A 10828-nucleotide genomic window follows, 5' to 3' on the forward strand; every position below is an offset into this window, starting at 1 on the left:
ACAAAAGTTACTATATATGAAAAGAACTCCCCCTTCCTCAGCCTCCCTCCTCTCTTTAGTTTACGCTAAATTCTTCAAGTGCTATGCTGAAAGCATTTACAAATGCAACGAATGTGCTGACTGCCTTTTAAAATACACGAACATGAAATTGTATTGTTTAAAGCAACTGTACATCAATGAGCTCTACCATTCTGTACATACTGGGAAAAATACTTCTTATTCAATTCCACTGCTCTTGTGCTTGAACAGTCTTTTTTAGTGCATTAGAGACAAGTCAAAATTTAGTCTAACGAGTAGGGTTCAAAAAGGGGACAACCCCCTCATAAACAGAATAGTTTTCATTTGTTTTAGGTTTTGATATTGCTCCTGACTTTCGTGGAATAACAGTTTTTTGTTATTTAGCTTCTGTTCACTTTTAAAAACATGTCCAAGGTAACGCTTAATGCATTAAGAGTTCTCGCACCTTAAACCCAATTCTTTAAGTCAAAGTAACTTTTGCAGGAAAATGCTTTGAAAAAAAGAGCTAATTAAGTTTGTTTTCTGCAAATTTTGAATTTTTCACAGTAATGTTTTCAGAAAATGAGCTTAATTATTAAGCTCATTAAGTTCAAACCTGCATCCCTCTAAATGTTTATTAGGAAGGTAGTCTGAAATATCAAATGAAGTAAATGAAATATCATTGATATCTGAAATATCAATTATTTCCATGGTTTCCATGGTGAGTTTTTCGACAAATTTTTTATAGGATATCTCCCATGGACACCGATAAGGGTGGAAGGGGGCCAATGCCCCCAGGCAAGAAGCAGACGCTGAAGCATGCCTATAAAGAGGAAAATGATAAATGTTCTCTTTGAATTTCAGTTAAAAAAGCTCCTGATGGTAATTGCCGCCACTCCTAGGATATTTTCTGGAGGTGCTCATTATCCCCCCTTCCCTTACTATCATTTACGCCAGTAAGCATAATAACAAATTCCTTTCTGTAGCACAGAAAACAACTCTGCAATAAGAGGAGAGTTAACACCCAACAGCGCTCATATTGCAAGCTCAGTCCTTAATTTTTTAGATACTCACTTTTGTGAGTAACTTTAAGTTTAGTGCATTATAGATGTCTAGAATCACTATAAAAATCCGATTGTTGTGATGCATATATTGTCATCGAAAAAATATTTTTTACTTTTTCGGTTACTTTTAGCACGAGACACTGCTTACTTACAGTTTGTTACCACGAACAGTTTTATCAACCTTGCATACAAAATAACATCGAATATTTTTTTTTTTTTTTTTTTTTTTTTTTTTTTTTACTATTTGCTTGATTCTTCAAGTTTCATAAAAAAAAAACTTTACTATCATAAAATCCCTAAAAGTTGAAAGAAGTTACCTGTTTTTGGTGATGCTAGGCGTATTCCCCAGAAAAATCCCCCACCCCCGCGGAAAATTCTCCCCTTGTAAAATCCCCCCACGGAAAATCTCCACCCAGTAATTTCCCACTGCAGTAAATTATTCCCGAAAAATTCCGTCCGGATGATTCCCCCCGCGGATGGTCCCCACTGCCCCACATCCAAAATTGAGCAGCCACAGAGAAAATATGGCAAATAAAATAAAAAAGAACTGAAAGAATTTGGAAATGTTCTAACAATATTCCAAACTATAGGCAGTATTTGTGGTGTAGAATATCTTATAGTATTTATTTTGACATTTTTCTGTTAGCTTAATTTTTTTTTCGTGTTTCTGGGGATTGACTTAACTCAGCAGGGTGATTAATAGCAGATCAATCCCAAAGGCAACCTTATTGGACAAATTTCTCAAAATTCTCAAAACTTGATTTGATATCATAGCAGACTGATAGCAGAAAAGAAAACAAGAGGGTGGCTGATTGCCTTCTAGAAGCTCTCGGCCTTTAAAAAGGAGATAAGAACTTTCAATTCCAATTGATTAAATCTCCTCCCAAGCTTCCAAGATTGCCCCCCCTCCCTTTGAAGTGAGTGGGAAAGAAGTTTTTGGCACTTTTCTGGCACTTTTTTGGGGCTGCATTTTGTGAATTAATTATTTTTTTTCTCTACACAGGAGTAGAGATGCCATAATAACTCGTGACAGGAGTCCTTATATGGGCATAGAATACCGACAGGAGTCCATATATGGGCATAGAGTCATTAGGGAGAATGATTGCGTAATGGGGTCAATGACCTCTTTCACCAGGTGTGTTTTTGGCACGCCCTCAGCGAATGTCAATGTTGTTGTTATTGTTTCCGAGGCAAAATGTCAAGATCAATGTTGTTGTTGTTTTGAACAGAGTCATTAGGGAGAACACATGGTTAATGGGGTCAATGTTGTTGTCGTTCGAAGCAAAGTTAATGACACTTCCTTCCTGTTCGAGGCAGATGTTATGATCCAGAAATAGTATTTGTTATTGTTATTCGAGCCAAATGTTGTTGTCGTTCGAAGCAAAGTTAATGACACTTCCTTCCTTTTTGAGGCAGATGTTATGATCCGGAAATAGTATTTGTTATTGTTATTCGAGCCAGATGTTATGAGGTTCCCGGAAACAGTTAATTAATGTCTGACAGATGACGTCAAGTTAATTAATGTCCTTGCATTTCCAAAGAGAATTGTCACCGAGAAACAGTTAGATCACACATGATGTCATGATTGATTGATTGGCACAAAAGGGGAATTAATTTGTTGTTCTATAGAGAATTGATTCACGAAAGGGAAATTAATATGTTGTTTCTAACAAGAGAATCGTTTCCGAGCAGACGTATTGATCTTAGCGCGCGAAAAGGTTTCCAAATAATTTGAAATGCATTGGCGCAGAGATGCCAAACAAAAGGAACATGCCGAAATTCCGTTTAGGGTTAATTTTGGCGAAACCGTTTTAGCTATTTTATGGAACTATTTCGGCGAAACAGCTAGAGACATTTTAAAAGGTGATTTTTGAAGAGATTTTGGAAGAGGTTTTGAGTGTGGTCGTTATAATACACAAGTTGTATTTTAACAGTGTTGTGAGGTCCTCTACCCCAACCCCAAAGGCTTCTCAGACCCCACCCCACCCCCGAAGGAAGCTCCCCCGGTCCTCAAAGGCCCCACCAAGCTCTCAAAGGGCCACCGGAGCCCCCAAAGGCCCAACCAGACCCCCAAAGGCCATCCCCGGGTCCCTCAAAGGCCCATCGAGCTCCTGAAGGACCAACGGGATCCCAAAGGCCCTCCACCGGTCCCCAAATGTCCCCCAGGCCCTCAACTGCCCTCTCTGTGCCCCGAAGGAAGCCCCCCGGTCCTCAAAGGCCCCCCAAGCTCTCAAAGGGCCACCGGAGCCCCCAAAGGCCCACCCAGACCCCCAAAGGCCATCCCCGGGCCCCTCAAAGGCCCATCGAGCTCCCGAAGGACCAACGGGATCCCAAAGGCCCTCCACCGGTCCCCAAATGTCCCCCAAGCCCACAACTGCCCTCCCTGTGCCCCAAAGGCCCGCCCTGTGCCCCCAAGGCCCTCCCAGTGGCCCCCAGGCCCGCCCCCCGCCCCCCAAAGGCCCCAAGGTCTCAAAGGGCCTCCGGAGCCCCCAAAGGCCCACCCAGACCCCCAAAGGCAATCCCCGGGCCACCAAAGGCCCACCCCAGGCTTCCAAAGACCCTCCCTCGGTCCCCAAAGGGCCCCCCGACACCAAACTGGCCCCCCCGACCTCCCAACGCCTTCCCCCCGCCCCCCCACGGCCACCCGACGCACCACCGCCCAACTGGGGCCCAAAGGACCCCCACACCCCAAAACGGCCATACCCGAGCCCCAAAGGCCCGCCACTGTCCCCCAAGGTCCCCCCGACCCCCCAACGCCCACCCAGTGCCCCAAAGGCCCACCCCCGGCCCCCCCCAGCCCCCACCACCGCCCCACGGCCCCCAGGGGTACCAAAGGCCCGTCCCCGGTCCCCCCAGGTGCCCCCGGCTCCCCTCGGCCCCCCGAGACCTCCCACGGCCCACAGGGCTCCCAAACGACCACCGGGCTCCCAAGGGCCCTCCCCCGGTCCACAAAGGTCCCCCGGGCTCCCAAAAGACCACTCAATCCTCAAGGGCCTCATAATACCCAAAAGCCCTCACTGTACCCCAAAGGTCCTCCCCCGGTCACCATAAATGCACACACAAACTTACAAACACACACAAAAACTTACACACACACACACAAAAACTTACGAACATACAATGAAACATAAAAACACAAGACAAAATACTACAACACGAAAAAACAAAAACACCTGAACAAAAAAATGAACATAAACAAAAACAACAAAACACACTAATACACACACACACACACACACACACAAAACTAACAAAAAACCAAAAAAACCACAATACACACACTCACTCCAACAAAAACAAAAACGCCTACAAATACACACACACACACACACACACACAAAATTTAAAATTAACACAAAAAAACTCACACACACACGAAAAAAAAAAAGCACACACACACACACACACAAAACATCCAAACCCGCAAAAAAACGAACACATACACACACCCTCCAACACATACAAACACACAAACATAGACACACACACACACAAAAACTTACACATTCACACTATAAATAACATTCACAAAAAAAATTACAAGCACAAAAAAAATTACACACACACACACACACAAACACACAAGAAAAAAAAACACAAACAAAAAAACAAACACTCACGCAAATACACAAACTTACACACACACAAAAACTTACACACACACACACAAAAACTTACACATTAACACAAAAAAACTCACACACACACTCACAAACACATACACACACACACACACACACACTCACAAAACTTACACACACACACACACACACCAAAACTTACACACACACGCCAAAACTTACACACACAAAAACTTAAACATGCAAACGAAAACTAACACACACACACACGAAAAATTAAACACAAACGCCCAAAATAACACACACACACACACACACACACACACAAAAAAACACACACACACACACAAAAACACAAACACACACACACACACACACAAAAAATAACACAAGCACACGAAAACTTACATGCACACAAAAACTTACATGCACACAAAAACTTACACACACACACACACACACAAAACTAACAAACACACACACACACAAACCAAAACACACACACACACGCAAAAACTTACACACACACACACAAACTTACACACACACAAAAACACACAAACTAACACATGAACACAAAAAAACACACACACAATAAAAAAAACTAACAAACACACACACACACACGAACACTTACACACACACACAAAAACTAAAACACACAAAAACTAACACACACACACACACACACACACACACAAACACAAAAAAAAAAACATAAACAAACACACACACAAAATTACACACACACACACACACACAAACTTACACACACAAGCCAAAACTTACACACACAAAAACTTACACACACACACAAAAACTTACACCCACACGCAAAAACTTACATGCACACAAAAACTTACATGCACACTAAAACTTACACACACACACGAAAACTTACTCACACACACAAAAACTTACACACACAAAAGCTTAGACACACAAAAACTTATACACACACACAAAGGCTTAGACACACAAAAACTTACACGCACACACAAAAACTTACACCCACACGCAAAAACTTACATGCACACAAAAACTTACATTCACACAAAAACTTACACACACTCACAAAAAATAACACACACACACACACAAAAAAACTTACACACACACACACAAAAACTTACACACACACACACAAAAAATAACACACACACACACACACACACACACACAAACTTACACATGCACACGAAAACTCACATGCACACAAAAACTTACACACACACGAAAACTTACTCACACACACGTCAAAACTTACACACACAAAATCTTAGACACAAAAAAACTAACCACACACACAACAACAAAAACTTACACACACACGTAAAAACTTACATTCACACAAAAACTTACACAAAAACACACACAAACAAACTTACACACAAACACACACAAATAACTTACAAAAACAAAAACTAACACAAACAAAAACACACACAAAAACACTTACACACACACACACACAAAAATTACACCCACACACAAAAGATTACACACACAAAAACATACACACACAGACAAAAACAAACACACACACGCAAAAACAAACAAGCAAACAAAAACATACATGAACACGCAAACATACACACACACACAAAAACTTACACACACACACACACAAAAATTAAACAAACAAAAACCAATAATCCCACAAAAACTAATACACACACACACACACACACACACACACACACACAAAAACATAAAAAATAAAAAAAAAAAAAAAAAAACGCACACAAAAGAAAATACACACACAAACTTACACACACACACACAAAAACTAAGACCAACACAAAAAAACTTACATGCACACAAAAACTTACATGCACACAAAAACTTACACACACACAAAAACTTACACACACGCACAAAAACTTACACACACACACAAAAGCTTACAAACACACACACGCATGAAAACTTACACACACACGCCAAAACTTACACATGCACACGAAAACTTACATGCACACAAAAACTTACATGCACACAAAAACTTGCACACACACACACACACACACACACAAAAACACAAACACAAAAAACAAAACAAACAAACACAAAACAAAAAAAAAACAAACACAAACACATACAAACACACACACAAAAACTTACACAAGAACAAAAAAAACTCACAAACACACTCACAAAAACTTACACACACACACACACACACACTCACAAAACTTACACACACACACACACACACGAAAACTTACACACACACGCCAAAACTTACACACACAAAAACTTACACATGCACACTAAAACTAACACACACACACACGAAAACTTACACACACACGCCAATAATTACACACACACACACACAAAAACACACACACACAAAATAACACAAAAACACAAACAAAAAAAAACACACACACACACACAAACACACACAAAAACAAAAACAATCACACGAAAACTAACAATCACACAAAAACTTACAAGCACACAAAAACTTACACACACACACACACACACAAAACATACAAACACACACACACACACACCAAAACTCACACACACACTCCAAAACTAACACACACACACACAAACTTACACACACACACATAAACAAAAAATTACACATGAACACAAAAAAACTCACACATATGCAAAAAAACTAAAACACACACACACACACACGAATACTAACACACACACGACAAAACTAACACACACAAAAACGAAAACACAAACACACACACAAACACACACAAACAAAAAAAAAAAAAACAAAACACAAAAACAAAAAAACAAAAAAAAATTAACACACAAACAAAAAAAATAACAGACACAAGCAAAAACTAACACACACAAAAACTTACACACACACACAAAAACTTACACCCACACGCAAAAACTTAAATGCACACAAAAAATTACATACACACACAAACTTACACACACACACACAAAACCAATACCTACAAAATCAACCGCATAGGACATAACTAAATTACACACACACACAATGGATTAGAATTCAACACTCATTCACGACACAAAAAACTCTTACACACAAACGCACACACAACAAAGAAAAAACACAAATAAAGCACACAAAAACTTAAACACACGCACAAAAACTACACACACACACACACACACAAAATTACACACACACAAAAACACACTAACGCACACACAAAAACTTACACAAACAAACACACACACACACACAAACTTACACATGCACAAGAAAACTCACATTCACAAAAAAACTTAAACACAAACACAAGAAAACTTACTCACACACAAGTCAAAACTTAAACACACAAAAGCCTAGACACACAAAAACTTACACACACACACACACACACAAAAAATTACACACACACGACAAAAAATAAAACCCCACACAAACAAAAAAATACACACACACACACAAACTTACACACACACACACACACAACAATTAAAAACCAAAAAACATACACACACACACACAAACACACAAACAATTACACACACACACACACAAAAAATAAACAAACACAAAACGGATAAGACACACAAACAATTACACTCACACACAAAAACTTACACCCACACTCAAAAACTTACATGCACACAAAAACTTAAATGCACACAAAAACTTACACACACACACAAAAACTTACACACACACACAAAAAAATACATACACACACAAACTAACACACACACAAAAAATTACACACACACACAAACACAAAAACACACAAAAACAAAAACAAAATTACACATGAAAAAAACCAAAACAAATCAACAAAATAAAGAATTGACACAATAAATAATACACACACACACACAAAAAAATACAAACAAACGATATCTAATCCATGACAAAACTATCTTACATTCACACAAAATCTTACACACACACAAAAACATAAACAAACTCAAACTCAATTTCTCACCAACACAAAAGCTTACACACACACACACGACTGAACAATTGAACACAAACGCCCACAAATACGTAACAAGTACTAACTTACACACACACACACAAGAACATACACAAACACACACAAACAAACTTACACAATCACACTAAAAATTACATTCACACAAAAACTTACATGCACACAAAAAATTACACACACACACACACACACACAAAAAAACTTACACACACACTAAGAAACTAACACACACAAACACACTTACACACACACACACACACACACACACACAAAAACAGACACAAGAACACAAAAAACTCACACACACACACGCACGAAAACTTACACACACACTCCAAAACTAAAACACACAAAAACTTAAACATTCAAAAGAATACTTACACACACACACTCACTAAAAATTAAACACACACTCAAACAATTACACACACACACACACACACACACACAAACTTACACACACACACAAACTTACACACACACACACACAAAAAAAAAATTACACATGCACACGAAAACTTACATTCACACAAAAACTTACATGCACACAAAAACTTACACACACACACACACACAAAACTTACAAACACACACACACACACACCAAAACAAACAAACACACGCAAAAACTTACACACACACACAAAAACTAAAACACACACACAAACACACAAAATAACTAATGAACACAAAAAAAACTCACACATACATGCACAAAATATAAAACACACACACACACACACACACACAACAAACACACACACACACACGAAAACATACACACACGCAAAAACATACACACACAAAAACTTAGACAACACACACAAAAACACAAAAAAAAATACACACACACACACACAAAAAAATGAAACACACTAAAACTTACACACACAAACACACAAACTTAAAAACAAAAAAAAAAAAATAAAATCCACACTCAATATATTATACACACAAAAACTAAAACACACACACACAAACTTAAACACACACACACACCAAAACAAACTCACACACACAAACTAACACACACACACACACACACAAACTAACAAATCCACACAAAAACTAAAAAGAACACAAAAAATTACATGCACACAAAAACTTACACACACACACACACACACAACTCACACACACACACACACGACAACTAAAACACACACAAACAAAAACACACACACAAAAACAAAAACTTAAAAAAGAAAAAAAAAAAAAGTCACACACACACACACACAAAAAATTACACACACACATGCAAAAAAAAAACTTAAACACAAACTAACAAAAACAAACACACACACGAAAAAAATAAAACACACAAAAAATTAAACACAAACACAAAAACACACACAAACACACAAAAACTAACACGCACATAAAAAAAAACATACACACACACACACACACAAACAAACAAACAAAAAAAAACAAACAAAAACACACACACACACACAAAAGCTTACACACACAAAACTTACACACACACACAAAAACTTACACCCACACGAAAAAACTTACATGCACACAAAAACATACATTCACACACAAACTTACACACACACAAAAACTTACACTCACGAACAAAAACTTACACAAACAAAAAAAAACATACACACACACAAAAAATTACACACACACACACACACACACACACACAAAAAACTTACACATTCACACTAAAACTTAAATTCACACAAAAACTTACACACACACACACACACACATGAAAACTAACACACACACATCAAAACTTACACACACAAAATCTTAGACACACAAAAACTTAAACACACACACACACACAAAAACTTACACCCACAATCAAAAACTTACATGCACACAAAAACTTACATGCACACAAAAACTTACACACACAAAAACTTGCATACACGCACAAAAACTTACACACACACACAAAAACTTACACAAACACACACACGAAAACTGACTCACACACACGAAAACTTACACACACACACTCCAAAACTTACACACACACACAAAAACTTACACACGTACCAGATCACAGTTACATTGTCTTAATTTTTCAAATTTCATTTGAATTTCTGTCGTGAAATGAAAGAGTTGGAATATTTCAGTAGTGACTTGTTGTGCTATACCTTCTCACAGATACATTCTCTTGATTTTTCCAATTTCATGAAATGAAAGAGTTGGAAAATCGGGGTCTTAGTCCACCAGCCCGAATGGTGGAAATCCACTAGCTCAGTATTGGGGTCCCACTCTACCAGCCTGAACG

This window comes from Artemia sp. Qi Xiang Cuo, chromosome 14 (genome assembly GCF_049724085.1).
Source record: "Artemia sp. Qi Xiang Cuo chromosome 14, ASM4972408v1, whole genome shotgun sequence".
NCBI classification, from domain to species: Eukaryota; Metazoa; Arthropoda; class Branchiopoda; order Anostraca; family Artemiidae; genus Artemia; species Artemia sp. Qi Xiang Cuo.